The following is a 16,517-nucleotide window of genomic DNA, read 5'->3' as shown; positions in this document are numbered from 1 at the left end:
GGAGAGAGAGAGGAGGGGGGGGGGGAGAGAGGGGGGGGGGGGAGAGGGGGGGAGGAGAGAGGGGGGGGGAGGAAGGGGGGGGGGGGGGGGGGGGAGGGGAGAGAAAGAGGGAGAGAGAAGGGGGGAGGGGGAAGGGGGGGGAGAGAGTGGGAAAAGAGAGAGAGATAAGGTCAATTAGAGGATGGAGAGAGAAAGGAGAGAAATTGGAAGAGAGGAGGGGAGAGAGAGAGAGAAAGGGAGAGAGACTGGGGGGGGAGAGAGAGAGAGAGAGAGAGAAAGAAAGGGATAGGGAGAGAGAGAGAGAATGCCTTTTTACTCAACCCAAACCCCCCAAACAACCATTTGCAGGCAGTGCTTTTTTCCTCAAACTAACCATAACCATATTTTCATTTTCAAACCAAATTAAGGGTACTTACTCACAGCTGTGTAGACATTTGTTCAGTCATTCAGAGCTCAGACCTCCATGTTGTAGAGACTGATTGGGGCACACCACTTCCTGGTTTTATAGTCCCTCCCCCCTGCCGCCAGCGGGGGCAGCAGAGAGAATGGGGAATTTTGTAAAATCATTAATATCTCTGTCATTTTTCATCGACGGGAAAAATCCTCGGCACACATACGGCGGAGGGGGGCTCTGAGCAAGGTGGCCAAAAATGACGGTCGTAGGTGGCGGCGTTCACTCGGAAATCGCAGCACAGAATGCCAAAACCGGTCAAGAACAGACTTTTAGTAATATAGATAGAGTTGAGAATGCTTTTATTTTGGCAGATTTTGTGTAATCTGTGCTAGTTAGATTCTGCATTTGGGATTCACGCTGCCATTATTATTGATGCCAGTATTGAGAATGCTGTCAAAATAAAACCAGTATTTTATTCATTTCTACTTTCTAAGAATCATTAGCAACAGAACAATACAGACTACCTTTTGCACTACCATGGACTTTTTTTTAAACACATTTTGCATTAATTGCATTTTACAATTTTTCCCTTCGCTGTCTGTAGAAGTTACGTGTAATTTATATATATGTTTGGCTGAGTTTATAGACCTGTGATGTTGCTGCAAGCAAGATTTTCATCATACGTTCCTCGCTAGACTTGTGCATTTGACAATAAATTTGACTTGAACACTGACTCCTAGCTTATGGCCCATTGACTTTCCCACTGACCTCTAGTTCTTGATTGCTCCTTTCTCCACTTGAAGTAGTCATGGCCCAGAGGTTTCCAGGAGTTGATGGGGATGTTGTGTTTTGAATCTTCTCATATAACCATGTGGTTATCACTCCCCATGCCAGCATTAGGAATGTAGGGAATGCGAACAAAAATTAAATGACTGAGTGGCTTTACCTTGCACTAAACATTATTCCCTTATCATGTATCTATAGTGAAAGCTTTTCACTATACCTCAGTACACGTGAAACTAAACTGAATATAAGCAGGACCACGGTCAGCTAAAGCACCTGCTTTGGCTTGAGCGAGGAAACTGATGATGGTTTGCTTTTCCTTCCAATGAACATGGAAGATATTGTTGAGACAGTGTTGATGGTATCTAATCCATGCCTTGAGAAGCCAGCTGTTGGTAGCCCAGATCTCAAAAGTATTTTGGTAGATACAGGGATCACTACTGTGCAGTGGACCAGAGGTTTTGTGCCAGGCATGAAGACTTTGTTCCTACTACGATTACTCTCAATCAACTCTAGGCTATGCAGGGGCTTTGAAGGTAAAGGTGAATTTTATCATCAATATTTGCCTCTGTTGAAAGGCGACCTGAGATATGGGATTTGATCCACATCTGACCTGACCATTTGTCAGCAGATGGCATTATGATATAGTGCAAAGGCAGAGTGGGAGAGGCCTTTTTGCCTTGGGATGCTGAGTGCATGGTCCATCCCTTTGACTGAGCCAGTGATGGTTTGGAACCCGGCCTTTAGGTTTTGTCTGCATACTGCCTCTCAACTAAGAGGTTTGAATAACCATGTTTCTGCAGCAGTGTTGCTGTCAAACAAGGTGCCATTGGTTCCACTTACTTTGGGAAGTTATATGGCATTGAGTTGCAACATTATAGTGATCATCCTTTGGCACCCAGTACACACTATCTCTTCTGCGCAACATTAGTTTCCTTTCTCCCATTGGCTCTATGCATATCTCTATTCTCTTCTGCTATTTTAAGGGTATGGCTCAGAAATATTATGCCTGTAGAAGTCAAACAATATGTCGTAACGTCCCACTCCCACAGTTGAAATGTTGGCGCATTAGCACCGGCAGGAGTGCGTAATTGCAACCTGACATGTTTGCTTACCCTTTTCCCACAATGTATGTGAACTTAGAGGTTTGATACTGAAAAATAAGGGAAATCTGGCACTGAACACTGCCTGCGATCACTATACTAGTTACTCCCTCTCACATTTGTGGTCTGAACTCTCTACATGTATTGTCACAGGAAATTTCTACTTAAATTTTAATTACATAATAAATATTTTAAAGAAAACAGAATTAGTATTACTGGCAGTTTGCAAATGATGAATTTTAAAATACAGGGTGGTGAACAACTATTAACAGAGGAGGGGTGGACCCAATGTTTTTTTCTATGAACAGGATTGCGAAGGATTAGATTAAATTGCAGCATTATCTGATTTCTCAGCCGTTGACTGAAGCTAAATGAATTGAAAGAATATTACTAATTCATTTTTGCTATTCCTCTGAAAGAGCCTCAAGCTGCTGCCAATCTCTCTCGTTATAATGCACAATTACTGTCCTCTGCCAATGCCCTCACACACCAGTGCAGCAATCCTGTGCCTTGACCATTGAGACAGCATTAACTCTGTCCAGTCAGATTTAAAATGCCCATACTTTTATTCCACCCCTTTCTACCTCTGATACTTCCTTCACTCATTGTCAGAGCTTTTTTTTATAGACATAAATGTACTGAAACGCATATCGTTCCTTGCCGCTGGTATTTATGGTAGATCATCGTCCTATAAGCTGCTTAAGCTAAAGCTTGCTTAAGTCTGACTTCCTAATTTAATTAAGAAATTATTTTTTTTTAATTTTAGTAATCTTTGTCATGTTAAAAATTAAAACAACATGAACATCTAGTTTTTAGATTGAATAAAAATTATAATATCTTTAATATCTCGCCATGTACCATCACATGAAAGCACTGATCCTTATAGATCTTGAAGGATGCAATATTGTTGATTCAGATTTTTTTTACATTAGCAAATGTATTTTGCCTTATAATAGAGGGCCATTCAGCCCATTAAGGGTTTGCTGACTCCCAAGGCAATTGTGTTTCCACCCTTTTTTTTCCCTGCACACTACTCATTTAAATGCCCATGAACATTAAACCCAAGTTAAACACAAAAAACTGGATTAACTCAGCAGGCCAACCATCATCCCTGGAAAGAAGGAATGGTTGACGTTTCGGGTAGACTGGTTAGGGATAAGGAAAACGAGAGATATGGCCGATGATGTAGCGAGGTAAATGAACTGATAAAGGAAACGGGCCATTGTTAGCTGTTTGTTAGGTGAAAACGAGAAGCTCATGCTATGTGGGTGGGGGACGGATAGAGAGTGAGGGAATGCTGGGCTAGCTGAAGTTAGAGAAATCAATATTCATACCACTGGGCTGTAAGCTGCCCAACTGAAATATGAGATGCTGTACCTCCAATTTGCGTTTAGCCTCACTCTGACGATGGAGGAGGCCGAGGCAGAAATGTCAGTGTGGGAATGGGAAGGAGAATTAAAGTGTTTAGCAACCTGGAGATCAGGTTGGTGCAGGCGGACTGAGCAAAGGTATTCAGCGAAACGATCGCCCAGTCTGCGTTTGGTCTTGCAGATATATAAGAGTTCACATCTTGAACAATGGATACAATAGATGAGGTTGAAGGAGGTGCAAGTGAACCTCGGCCTAACCTGAATGGACTGTCGGGGTCCCTGGACAGTCAAGGGAGGAGGTATGGGGACAGATATTGCATCTTCTGCGGTTGCAGGGGAAGGTACCTGGGGAGGGGGTGGTTTGTTTTTGAAGGGATGAATTAACCAGAAAGTTGCAGATGGAACGGTCTCTGCGGTAGGTGGAAAGGGGTGGAGATAGGAAAATATGGCTAATGGTGGGATCCCGTTGGATGTGGTAGAAATTTTGAAGGATTATGTGTTGTATGCGACTGCTGATGGGGTGGAAGGTAAGGACTAGGGTGGCTCTGTTGTGATGAGGGGAGCAAGGGCGGAGCTGCGGTGTACCGAGGGGACACGAGTGAGGGCCTCATTTATGATGGGAGAGGGGAACCCCCATTCCCTAAAGAATGAGGACATCTTGGCTGTCCTGGTATGGAACACCTCATCTTGTGCACAGATATGGCGTACATGGGGGAATTGGGAGTAGGGGATAGTCTTTGCAGGATGGGAAGAAGTGTAGTCGAGATAGTTGTGGGAGTCTGGGTTTGTAATAGACATCAGTCGATAGTCTATTTCTTGTGATGGAGACTGTGAGATCAAGAAAGGGGAGGGAGGTGTCAGAAATGCTCAAAGTAAATTTGAGTGCAGGATGGAAATTGGTGGTGAAGTTGATGATGGATAGGATGGAGTCGAAGTACGTGGAAATCATTTCCGGGGACAGGAGCAGGCAGAACCAATGGGTCTGCCAGGGCAGTTGTGTTTATGGATTTTGGGGAGAAGATAAAACCAGGCTGTGCATGGCTGAGAAACGATAAGGTTGGAGACTGTGGAATGCAGACAGCCAAAAGTGATGAAATTAGAAACGGTGTGTGAGATTAAGGCCTGGTGCTCATCTGTGGGGTCATGGTCCAAGGATAAGTAGGAGGAGGTGACTTCAGAGTTGTCGGCTGGCCTCGGCCCGGTAGAGCTCAACACGCCAGACTACCACGGCACCTCCCATGTCGGCGGGTTTGATGATAAACCCTGAACATTAAAACCTTCCTATTTTTCCTAGTAGCTGCCTACACCAGGGCCATTTACAATTACATTACAATTAATCAATTTACAATTTAATCTAGAAATCCCTTTGATTAATCTGTCAAAATACCATTGCAGAAAATCACAACGGCTTTGAGCAAATTACTTACATTTTGTATTATACTCGTGGCACACACAAATGTTTCATGATGGTCCAGTAAATAGAGGTCCTGGCTTGGGCGAGTGTTTTCAGGAGAAACAACCAAGTTCCTCTCTTTGCCTTTGCCAATTAAAAAAAAAACTGCTTAAGGGACTGTGCTGGGAGCAGATGATGTGTTGCATTTCCTTATTACAGGAGGCTGCATATTAAAATAATTTAATTAGTTGTAAGCATGTTTGAGGTTCTGAAAAATACTAGAGAAATCAAAGTTTCTCTTCTGAGCCACATTAATATGGATTTAGTGCCTATTTTGAACACTGCCTTGGAAAGATGATGCACTTGAATATTTTGCTGCTGATGACAACATAATCAAGTATTGACTTTACTCTTAATTGTTCAGATCATTTTGTAATCTTAACTATTAAAGTCAATTGTTTCCACCTTAATTGCTTAGGTCTAAATGTTGTACTCTTACTTGTGTGAGGGTTAGGTGATTCAGTTTGAACTGCTGTCAAAAAATGATGCAGTGGAGTCTGCCAAAAGCAAGTGATGTATACTTGACTACCGAAGGCATGTGATGCAACTATAACAGCTCGGGTCTAAGTGGTGTAGCCTCAACTGAAGCAAACTTAAAATGATCAGTGTCAGATGTACAAGTATAACAGCTCAAGCCAAGTGTTTGTAAGCTTGACCCTGAGATCTAGATGTTGCAACCTCATGTCTAAGTGTTGCAGCCTTAAGTTCAACTTCTAAGTGTTGCAATCATAAGAGTTCAAGGTGTTCCATATCTCTCTGCATCGCCGTCTATACCTCTCGTTTCCCTTTCCCTGATTCTCAGTCTGAAGAAGGGTCTCAACCCGAACCGTCACCTATTCCTTTTCTCCAGAGATGCTGTCTGACCCGCTGAGTTACTCCAGCTTTTTGTGTCTATCTTCGGTTTAAACCAGCATCTGCAGTTCCTTCTTACACAATGTAGCAATGTTACAACATTTTGAGATTTTAAAAATTGTCTGTAATTTATCCCATCAGATAAAGCATAAAAAGAAGTTTAATTTGACACCTAATTCACTTTCATATCTTCGTATTAAAAACGTTATGGCCATTTTCATACTCGGAAATTAGCATCTTGTTCCCTATTGCTTTTCCATTGACAACACAAAAGCTGTGATCGAGGACAGTCAAAAGCCCATAACTTTCTTAAAAATTAAGAGAAATGTATGAGATTTTCAGTTATAATAGATTGAAGCATTCTAAAACAAATATAAAACACCTTACTTGGATGACCTGAAATTAAAGCATATAATTAGTTAATTACCTAATTATAGTTAATTACAAAATTGACCGTTGTGACGGAAATAGTAATAAACACCCAGACTGCCTTGAAAATTCAAAAATGTGATATTCTCAAGATCAGAACTTTAATATTATTGTATTATATGCTGTAAATCCGTAACAGATAGGTGAATAAATTACAATTTCTAGCAATAGACCAAGTCTTTATGGAGAAGATCAGTTGCTAGGTGGTACATTGGCATATCATAATCAGTAGCATCATCATACTCATCAGATTGTAACCAATAAGCAACTCTGTACACCTTGTTTTTCCTCAACTTTTCAATGTTGGCATTGTAAACTACAAGTTTTTGCTCTTCAAACCACACATGTCCTTCCTTTCTGCCCACTACTTTCCCATTAACAATGTCCTGTAGATTCAATTTCTTATGAAAAGGATAATTTTTAAAAATAGTCTAAGTATCCAAATAACAAGCTAATTCCATTCACACAAGAATTCACAATATAACATGATTTTTAAATCTCACTGTCATGAATTTATATCCCAGATGGAAGGAATTTAATGTTTAATTCCCATAAATTAATCTAGAAACATCCACCCAAAATATAATCAAATTATTGTTTTTTGCACAATACACGTCTCAAACTGTTGTGAATATTTAGTTTAAAAAATAATGATCATGGAGAGAGAGAATAAAACAAAATATACACAATTTAGACGGCTTATCTCCAAAATAAATGGGCATTTTAATCATCTTGCTTCTGGAACGCGATCGATTGGAACGTTGCATTTGCGGTGAATTTGAACCCCATATCGGCAGGAAAAAGACCAAGGAGCTCATTGTAGACTTCAGGAAGTCCAGAGGCGGCACGCAGACCCCCATCCACATTAACGGGACGGAGGTGGAACGTGTTTCTAGCTTCAGGTTCCTGGGAGTCAACATCTCCGATGACCTCTCTTGGACCCACAATACCTCTACTCTGATCAAGAAGGCTCATCAGCGTCTCTTCATCCTGAGGAGACTGAAGAAGGTCCATCTGTCTCCTCAGATCCTGGTGAACTTCTACCGCTGCACCATCGAGAGCATCCTTACCAACTGTATCACAGTATGGTATGGCAACTGCTCTGTCTCCGACCGGAAGGCATTGCAGAGGGTGGTGAAAATTGCCCAACGCATCACCGGTTCCTCGCTCCCCTCCATTGAGTCTGTCCAAAGTAAGCGTTGTCTGCGGAGGGCGCTCAGCATCGCCAAGGACTGCTCTCACCCCAACCATGGACTGTTTACCCTCCTACCATCTGGGAGGCGCTACAGGTCGTTGCCGAACCAGCAGGTCGAGGAACAGCTTCTTTCCGGCGGCTGTCACTCTACTCAACAAAAACGTACCTCGGTGACTGCCCCCCCCCCCACCCCCCCCCCCCCCCCCCCCCCCCCCCCCCCGACACTTATTATTATTATTTATTATTATTTATTCAAATCATTTGCTATGTCGCTCTTCCAGGAAGATGCTAAATGCATTTCGTTGTCTCTGTACTGTACACTGACAATGACAATTAAAATTGAATCTGAATCTGAAAAACACTGCCGGTTCATATCGGGCCCAAATCACATTTTCGTTTATGGAGGATTGATTAACGTCATCCCAAGAAGCAAGTTTATATGTAAAATATATGACTTACACCGTGTTTTGTCCCGTACTTGAGATCCGTCACGTTGTAGGTGTTGATGGCGTTAGAAGTTGCTTTTTATTTTAATATAATTATGAAATTGTCTCGCGAATTTAAAAAAAAATCGGGTTTGGAAGTCGGACGCGGTAGAAAACTGGATTATAATCCCGCCCCCCCCCCTCCCCCCCTCCTCAAAGGCCCAAAAGTCACGCACATGGCCAGTGGCACAACTGCAGCGCCGCTGAAGGTATGTTTTGTAACATCTCTACACAATGTGTATTGCAACATTGCTGCAGATCTAGTAGTGCCCATCTAGCTTAATGCCAGACTAGGGCTACCTTGGGTCTTTACATCTCAGTTTCTTGCTCAACATAACTCAATCCATTACTCACTCAAGCCATTGTGCAAGCTGTAAGGAAGAGATAATGCGGGATGTAGCATTCTACGAGGATTAATACAGGCATCGGGTCCATTCAGAAATTACCCACATGCCAGCTCTGAATTGTGAAGCACTGTTTTCTGGACAAAGGACTAATGAACTCACCTTGTCCTGAGAGAATAAAAGTCTTAAAATGTTGTAAAGCGTTCTAGTGGCATGGATATAAAAACATTAAAGGTACAGATTAATAAGGGGGTCACAGAATAAGCCACTTAAACATTATTATTTATTTGTAAAGAGAGAATGGTAAGAAGTAGTCCTGTAAAATGCATTGATAATCTTGTTTAGAGCACCCAACATTGTGCATTGCTCTAATCTGCATAACATAAGAAGGCAGTGTGGACAGTGGCCATTAAGATTACAAAGAGATTTAATGATACAGACCAAGAGAAAAATATTTCCAAACCAGAGGCCCACATGAGTATACAGTAAACCCTTGTTGTTACGGACCTCTTTATAACAGATTTTGGTTAGTGCAAACTCTCTCTCTTTAAGAACACTGGCTGCTAGTTACACAACGAAGGTCAATGTTACACAACGGAGGCCATTGAAATTGACAATACATAGAAATTGACAAGCAATTGCTTCCATCAACACTTAACTCCATTAAGCAATGTAACAAATACATTTTAGGATTTTAGCTTGCAGTTACAAAAATACATGTTTAACTGTTAAAAATAAATTTGTACACTAAACAGGTTAATCCGGTTAGAAATGGGGTTCTTGTCTATGGTTGATGTCATCGAAACATAGAAAATAGATGCAGGAGTAGCCATTTGGCCCTTCGAGTCAGCACCACCATTCAATATATTCATGGCTGGTCATCCAAAATCAGTACCCCGCTCCAGCTTTTTCCCCAAATCCCATGATTCCTTTAGCCCTAAGAGCTAAATTTAACTCTCTTGAAAACATCCAGTGAATTGGCCTCCACTACCTTCTGTGGCAGAGAAATCCACAGATTCACAACTCTTTGGTTAAAAAAGTTTTTCCTCATCTCACACCTAAATGGCCTACCCCTTATTCTTAAACTTTGACCCCTGGTACTGGAATCCCGCAACACCAAGAACATTTTTCCTGCATTTAGCCTGTCCAATCCTTTAAGAATTTTATGTTTCTGAGATCTCCTCTCATCTTTCTAACCATCGACCCATTCTTTCATCATGTCAGTCCCACCATCCTGGGAATTATCCTGGTGAACCTATGCTGCACTACCTCAATAGCAATGATGTCCTTCCTCAAATTAGGAGACGAAAATTGCACACAATACTCAGTCTCACCAGGACCCTGTACAACTGCACCAGGACCTCTTTGCTACTAAACTCAAATCCTCTCGCAATAAAGGCCAACATGCCATTAGTTTCTTCTCTGCCTGCTTACCTGCATGCTTCCTTTCAGTGACTGATGTCCAAGCATACCCAGGTCTTGTTGCATCTCCCCTTTTCCTAATCTGGCACATTCAGGTAATAATCTGCATACCTGTTCTTGCCTCCAAAGTAGATAACCTCACATTTATACTGCATCAGCCATCCTTCTGCTCACTCATCCAACTTATCCAAGTCACCCTGCAGCATCATAGCATCCTTATGGTCTGTTATAATGAGGGTTTACTGCACAATTACTTTCACATTCCAATGAGTTTAGAAGAAATGTTTTAACCAGGAAAGTGGTTGGAATATGAAACATTCTACTGTATAGAATAGTCTCAGCAAATGTCATGGGTTCTTTCAAGGAGGAGAAAAGTTGGCATACAAGATGAAAAGCCATAAAGGGATATACTGGCGGGGTTAGATGAAGAGAATTGGAAAGGTGCCTCTCTGACATGTAACCGGTTGGGCCAGACAAACTGCTTTTGACCTGTGTCAGTGCAATCTCACATAAGAGATAGAGGGTCACAACAAAGAACATGCGGGAGTGATGGGTGTCATGCAGGTGAGGCCCCAGCAAGAATCATCTGCCGCCTGTACTACAGTCAAAACAGCCAGCCAGAGACCACATCCAAAACCCCAATGAGCAGGCCACGTTCGTAACAAGAGGAAGTGTAAACATACGTGGCAAAGTTAAATCTCAAGGTAAAATAACAGATCAGTTGTTGATCATTCTTTACAAAAGATCACAGGTGTTCCATGAAATATAACCAAAGGACATGAGTAAACAATATCCTTCCGAGACATTACAATAATAGATTGGCATGCTGAGATTGAATAGGCAACAGTAAGTTGGTGGCTTGCCACAGTTATGGAAACTGTATTATACCACTAGGGGCGCTGCACTGGCAGCAGCCTCTACCTACTGTTATTTCTGTTATTTCAATCTTTTTAATTAATTTTTAGTAAGTCTAAGGTTTTGTGTTGGGGGAAACTTTAACTTTTCTATGTGGGGGAGGGGGGTAGGGTAAGGGGGAAACCGTTTCCCAGTCTCATCCTGGCGGGGACGCCACTATTTCTCCGAGTCGCGTCCTCGCCCCCCACCTCGCAGCCTACCAGCTGGATCAGAGTGACCTTTCCTGCCGGGGACCGAGTACCGGACCAGGGCTGCTACAGCGGCGGCGCAGCGCTGGAGTCACCACGGAGCGGGCGATGCCTACCTGGGTCGCCGTTTGGAGCTCCGGAGCGTTGGGCCATTGCTCCAACATCGTGGAGCTCTGGTGCGGAGAGCTTCCAACGCTGGCGGCGCTGACCGTCATCGTGGAGTCCTGGGGCGCCTTGCAGAGGGCCTGCAGCAGCAGTCTCCACCCGGTGCGGCCTGCGGACTTTGGAAGCCGCCGACTCCGGTAGGAGGGGGCCGACTCTGGTGTCCACGCCGCTGAGGACGTCCCGCAGCCCCGACGTCGGACTTACAACACCCCGGCGAGCGGTCCTGGACATCGGGCCGCCCGTAGCGGCAACTGCGGAGGGCACGGGGAGGCCCTGACCACGGGGAACAGTGGAGGAAGAGACTGACTTTGGTGCCTTCCCACACAGTGGGAAACTTTGATTCTGCTGTGTGGGGATGTTTTATATCAAACCCTATAGTGTGTTGTATCCCTTTTTTTTATTGTATGGCTGTATGGGAATTTAATTTCACTGTGCCATCTGGCACATGTGATGAATTAATCTATCTTGTATCTTGTAAATTATAGATCTACCTAAACAGCTATTTATATTGTATATTTGGGAACAGGTTGAAACTCTCCAGTCTGGCACCGTTGGGACTTGACTGGTTGCAGGCCACAGAAAATGTTCCCGATTGCCTTCCTCTCGGCAGGGAACTGCGCCTTTTAATGCTGTTCTTTTGCGCACGCCCTGGGTTATTTGAGGGTTCAGAGAACTATCCGTAATCCAAAATCTGTATGTTGGAAATGTTGTTCACTGAGATTGTAAAAGTTGCACTAGTAGGTTAATTAGCTACAAACTAGTTAGATCTTAGTTGGAATTAATTAATTAATACAGAATTAATTAGAAAAGCTCAGAAAAGCTTTTCACAACCGCGGCACGTGTGATGCAAACAGTGCCCTTTATTTGCAGAAAAAATGGTGCAGGTATGCATTTTAACAAACACTAGACCAAGTGGGACCCATTGGGCCCTGTTTCCCCCAACACAAAATTCCACCACTCACCCATAGCCCCCAACTGTGCAGGTACGGCTGACTGGTTCCCGTTGTGATGCCAGAGATCCACGTTGTGACGCTTGATCCCCCAAGTGGGCCTCGCCATCCCTCTTCCTACCCCTTTCTTCCTCCAGTCCCCCTCATCCCCAGCACTTACTCCCCCTCTTTTACCCGCCCTCTTCTTTCCCCTCTCCTCCTCTCCCTCCCTCACCTTTCCCCTACCCTCAGTATTACATTTTTTGTAAATGAGATCCCATTGTGATGTATTTGTGGGGTGGAACATTGCTGGCGGGCAATTTATGTAAATGAGATCCCATTGTGATGTCATTGTGCAGTGGAACACTGCTGACAGGCAGGCCAAATGTTTAAGGTTTTTGTAATATTTAAAACGTCTATAACTTGTAAAATATGGCATCAATCTGAACAAAACTTGTTTTTCGCACATCACAGGCCAATGGTGAATAAGGGGGTGCAAATATTGTAGAGGTATGGTGTGCTGTTTTTGCGCAAATATAGGAACAGACCGCCATAGAAACAAACAAATATACAAACAAACAAGATGAGCGTTTTAGAAATAGATAAATAGATAGATAGATGACATGTGGCGGAAAACAAAATAATGACATTTAACATTTTAGAGACGCCGTACTGTCCCCCCCCAAAAAAAAACAGGATACCCAGAGCAGAAACAAAGAACTACACATACTGGTTTACAAAAGGAGACACAAAGTCATAACTAGCCATCCCTGTTTTTTTAGTGCAATTAATTATGGCCTCTATTATTGCAGCAACAGCGGCACACGTTCATAAGCTCTATGATGCCCTGGTGTGTTGAAGATATTTTGACATGAATATAGATCTTTGTCATGCATGCCTTGTGCACTTGCATGATTGTCACACTTCAATTAACATCCCCTGTCACATTATGCTATAAAATACTGCATTATCAATCCACTGAGAAGTAGTGGCAGGGACATCTTGTTCTATTTAATCGCCATTTGAAGTAATGTGATGTAATGCCTCACTTCCCCATCCCATCTACCTACATGGTCAGCTTCAGAAAGCACACTCACTCAAGACATGCATTCATTATTCTGCCTCTGAACTGTGCTCAGAAAGCACAGGAATTCCTACATTGGCCCTATTCTTTCTGGAAGTGTCTAACAATTTTCAGGCAGTAGTTTTCCACCATTTAACCAGAAGAAAGATTGAATTAGAGAGATACACAGGTCATTTCAACATTTCTACAACTTGGAAATGTTTAAATGTATTTTTCCATTAACCAATCTTTCAATCAGCGAGTTCCAAACATTGTTCAGGGTGAGAACTGTTTCCCTTAAATCTCCCATAATTAATTACCTTGTTATTGATGTTTTTATTTATCCTATCTTTGAAATGGACCTCAATTGTTTCCCTAGGTCAGTTCTGCTTTTGAGAAAATAACTCCAGCCTTGGTAAAATTTCCTCATAACTAAAATTCTTCATCATTGGTTAACATCATTGGTTAACATCCTTGATGTCCACTGAGCTCCCCTTGACATGGCCTGGCTGTAATATTCTTGTGAAACAAATCCCACACAACCCTGGAGAATCCTCTTTGGGTTTTTAGGATCTGCCCAAAAATGAACTGTTTACAATAACTTGTGGGCTCTATTTTAAATGTATAGGAAGGGACTGCAGATAGACACGAATAAGTGGAGTAACTCAGCAGGACAGACAGCACCTCTGGAGAGGAGGAATGGGTGGTGTTTCGGGTCAAGACCCTCAGACTAGGGATAAGGGAAACGAGAGATATAGACAATGATGTAATGAGATAAAGAACAATGAATGAAAGATATACAAAAAAGCAAGGATGATAAGTGAAACAGGCTATTGTTAGCTGTTTGTTTGGAGTAAACGAGAAGCTGGCATGACTTATATGGGGGAGGGATAGAGAGAGAGAGAGAGAGAGAATGCCAGGGTTACTTGAAGTTAGATAAATCAATATTCATGCCACTGGGCTGTGAGCTGCCCAAGCTCAATATGAGATTACGTTTAGCCTCACTCTGACAATGGAGGACTGTCCTAGGTCTCCTCCATTCAGTTCCTCAATCAACCATGAGATCTTTAGGGAAGGGCATATTTATAGTGGTGGTGGTGGAAAGGAGACAAAGAGAGTCAAGAGTGTTTAATTGTCATATGTACTGAAACGGAACAATGCAGCAACATAACAGGTCTGTAAATACAGTACTCAATCGATAACATAATAAAAACAATCAAATGTTCAATCTTTTTTAAGACAACAAAGTAAATAATGTGATGGACAATTCTTTTCTCACAACCCTCCTCCTGCACACACAACCCTCCTTCCCCACTGCCTCCACCTCAACCCTCATTTATAGTTTTATTCCAAATGCCAACAAGCTATGGTATGCCTGAAGTGTGGACCAAGGAATGTTCTGTGGTGATATCCTAAATTTATTTTGCTAGTGTGTTTAACAAGGTTTCTGTGCAGCCTGCAATCCAGTGAAAAGTAAATCTGCCTATCTATTATAACCAGGCAAGGCCAATGTTGATAATTGAAAAACAACTGCAGGTGCTGGAAATCTGAAATAAAATCAAAAAATGCTGCATACAAATAGCAGGTCAGACAGTATCTGTGGAAAGAAAAACAGTCGGCCTCTCAATTTGAAGACTCCTCAGAATTTGGAAATGGATAAACAAGGTAGATTTAGATTGCGGAGGGTGGGGGAGGAATGAGTAGCACAAAGGGTTAACACTGAAGATGAAGATGGGAAGGGGAAACAGAAAATGGTGGAAAAACTCAGCAGTATCTTCGGAATGGTTACCATTTCAGGTCAGGGACACTTCATCGGAACAGTGTGGGGTCTACTCTGGGATATCTGTAAAGGTTCATTAGTTCTAGGAGCAAAATTAGGGCCATTTGGCCCATCAAGTCCACCATTCAATCGTGGCTGATCTATCTTTCCCTTTCAACCCCATTTTCCTGCCTTCTCCCCATAACCCCAGACACCCTTACTAATCAAAGTGTTTTTTAAGACCAGCAAATGGTCTTTTTTTAATTTATTCTAGAGCTTTGGTCTTTGCAGGCTGAGCAGGCATTTAATTGCCCATCTATAATTGCCATTGAGAAGGTGCTGATGAGCTGCCTTATTGATCCGCTGCAGTCCTTCAGGTGTGGGCATACACACAATGCTGTTATCGAGGAAGTTGTATGGTGAGGGAACGGTGATATATTTCCCAATGAGGATGGCATGTAGCTTTGGAGGCAACGTCCAGGTGGTGGCATCTGCTCTTGCTGTCCTTATCCTTCTAGCTGGTAGAGGTCATGAGTTGGAAGATGTTGCATGATGACTAGCTTCTGGAGTGTTGTTGAAGTTGCACTCATCCATGTACCTGGAGAGTATTTCATCTCGGGGCTCAGTCGTGATGGGTTTTGACCCAAAACTTCGACAATCCCTTTCCCCTCCTCCAGATGCTGCTCAACTCCTGCAGATTGCTCCTGGTTCCACATTCTAGCATCTTCATCCTGTTGTGTGTCAAAAACAGACACATGTCAGGAGACAAAAAAGCTAAAGAGATTTGGAAAGAAAATTCCAGACCCAGGACACTTTGCGTAAAAGAGAGGACCACAAGTGACACAGCAGTTAAAATCTGAGGTTGCAAGTGGTTGGGTTTGTAGCCTTCTCAAATGTTCTGAGGCTAGAGAACGTGACAGAGATTAGGAGGGTTTATCGCTGTGAAGGGACTTATGCAAATGATCTATCATGGACCAACCACATTGACATGACAGCCAAGAAGATCTCTACTCCCTGAGGAGACAGAGGGAATTCAGCATGTTTCAGGTGACTGACAAACTTCTACAGATGCACCATAGAAGACACACTGTCTGGTTGCGTCACACCTTGGTTTAGGAACAGCTCTGCCCAAGACCGCAAAAAACTGCAGAGTTGCAGATGTAGCCCAGTCCATCACTCAGACCAGACTTCCCATCATTTACTTCATCTACACTTCATGCTGCCTCGGAAAAGCAGCTAACATAATCAAATGCTTATCCAACCCGGTCATTCCTTCTGCCTACTTCCACCGGGCAGAAGATACAGAATCTTGAAAGTGTGCACCATCAGGGTCAGAAACAGATTCTTCTCCTCTGTTAACAAGCATCTGAATTATCTTTTCATAAATAAGTAAATTTATTGGCCAAGTATTCACATACAAGGAATTCGCCTTGGTGCTAGGTTCCTGTCTAATTCACCGCCATCCCATTGCAGACAATGGACTTTGTCTATGAAACTGGGCTACAATGCTGAATACTATATTCTGCACATTGTATCTTCCCCTTTGTACTTGAGTTTGGTTTTTATGTATAGGATTATCTGATCTATTTGAATAGCATGCAAAACAAAGTTTCTCACTGTAGCTCGGTATACGTGACAATTATAAACCTAAACATTGCTCCTTGATAA

The 16,517-nt window shown here is 42.7% G+C and overlaps 1 protein-coding gene across 2 annotated transcripts in view; it reads left to right on the top strand.

Annotated features, from left to right (window-relative positions):
- Nucleotides 1-16,517, top strand: part of pard3bb (par-3 family cell polarity regulator beta b) — a 1,003,167-nt gene that overhangs the window by 982,553 nt on the left and 4,097 nt on the right. The gene's annotated exons all lie outside the window — the stretch shown is intronic.

This window comes from Leucoraja erinacea, chromosome 7 (genome assembly GCF_028641065.1).
Source record: "Leucoraja erinacea ecotype New England chromosome 7, Leri_hhj_1, whole genome shotgun sequence".
Classification (NCBI taxonomy): domain Eukaryota; kingdom Metazoa; phylum Chordata; class Chondrichthyes; order Rajiformes; family Rajidae; genus Leucoraja; species Leucoraja erinaceus.
The sequence above is the reverse complement of the archived record's forward strand: the minus strand, read 5'-3'. Positions and strand labels throughout refer to the sequence as shown.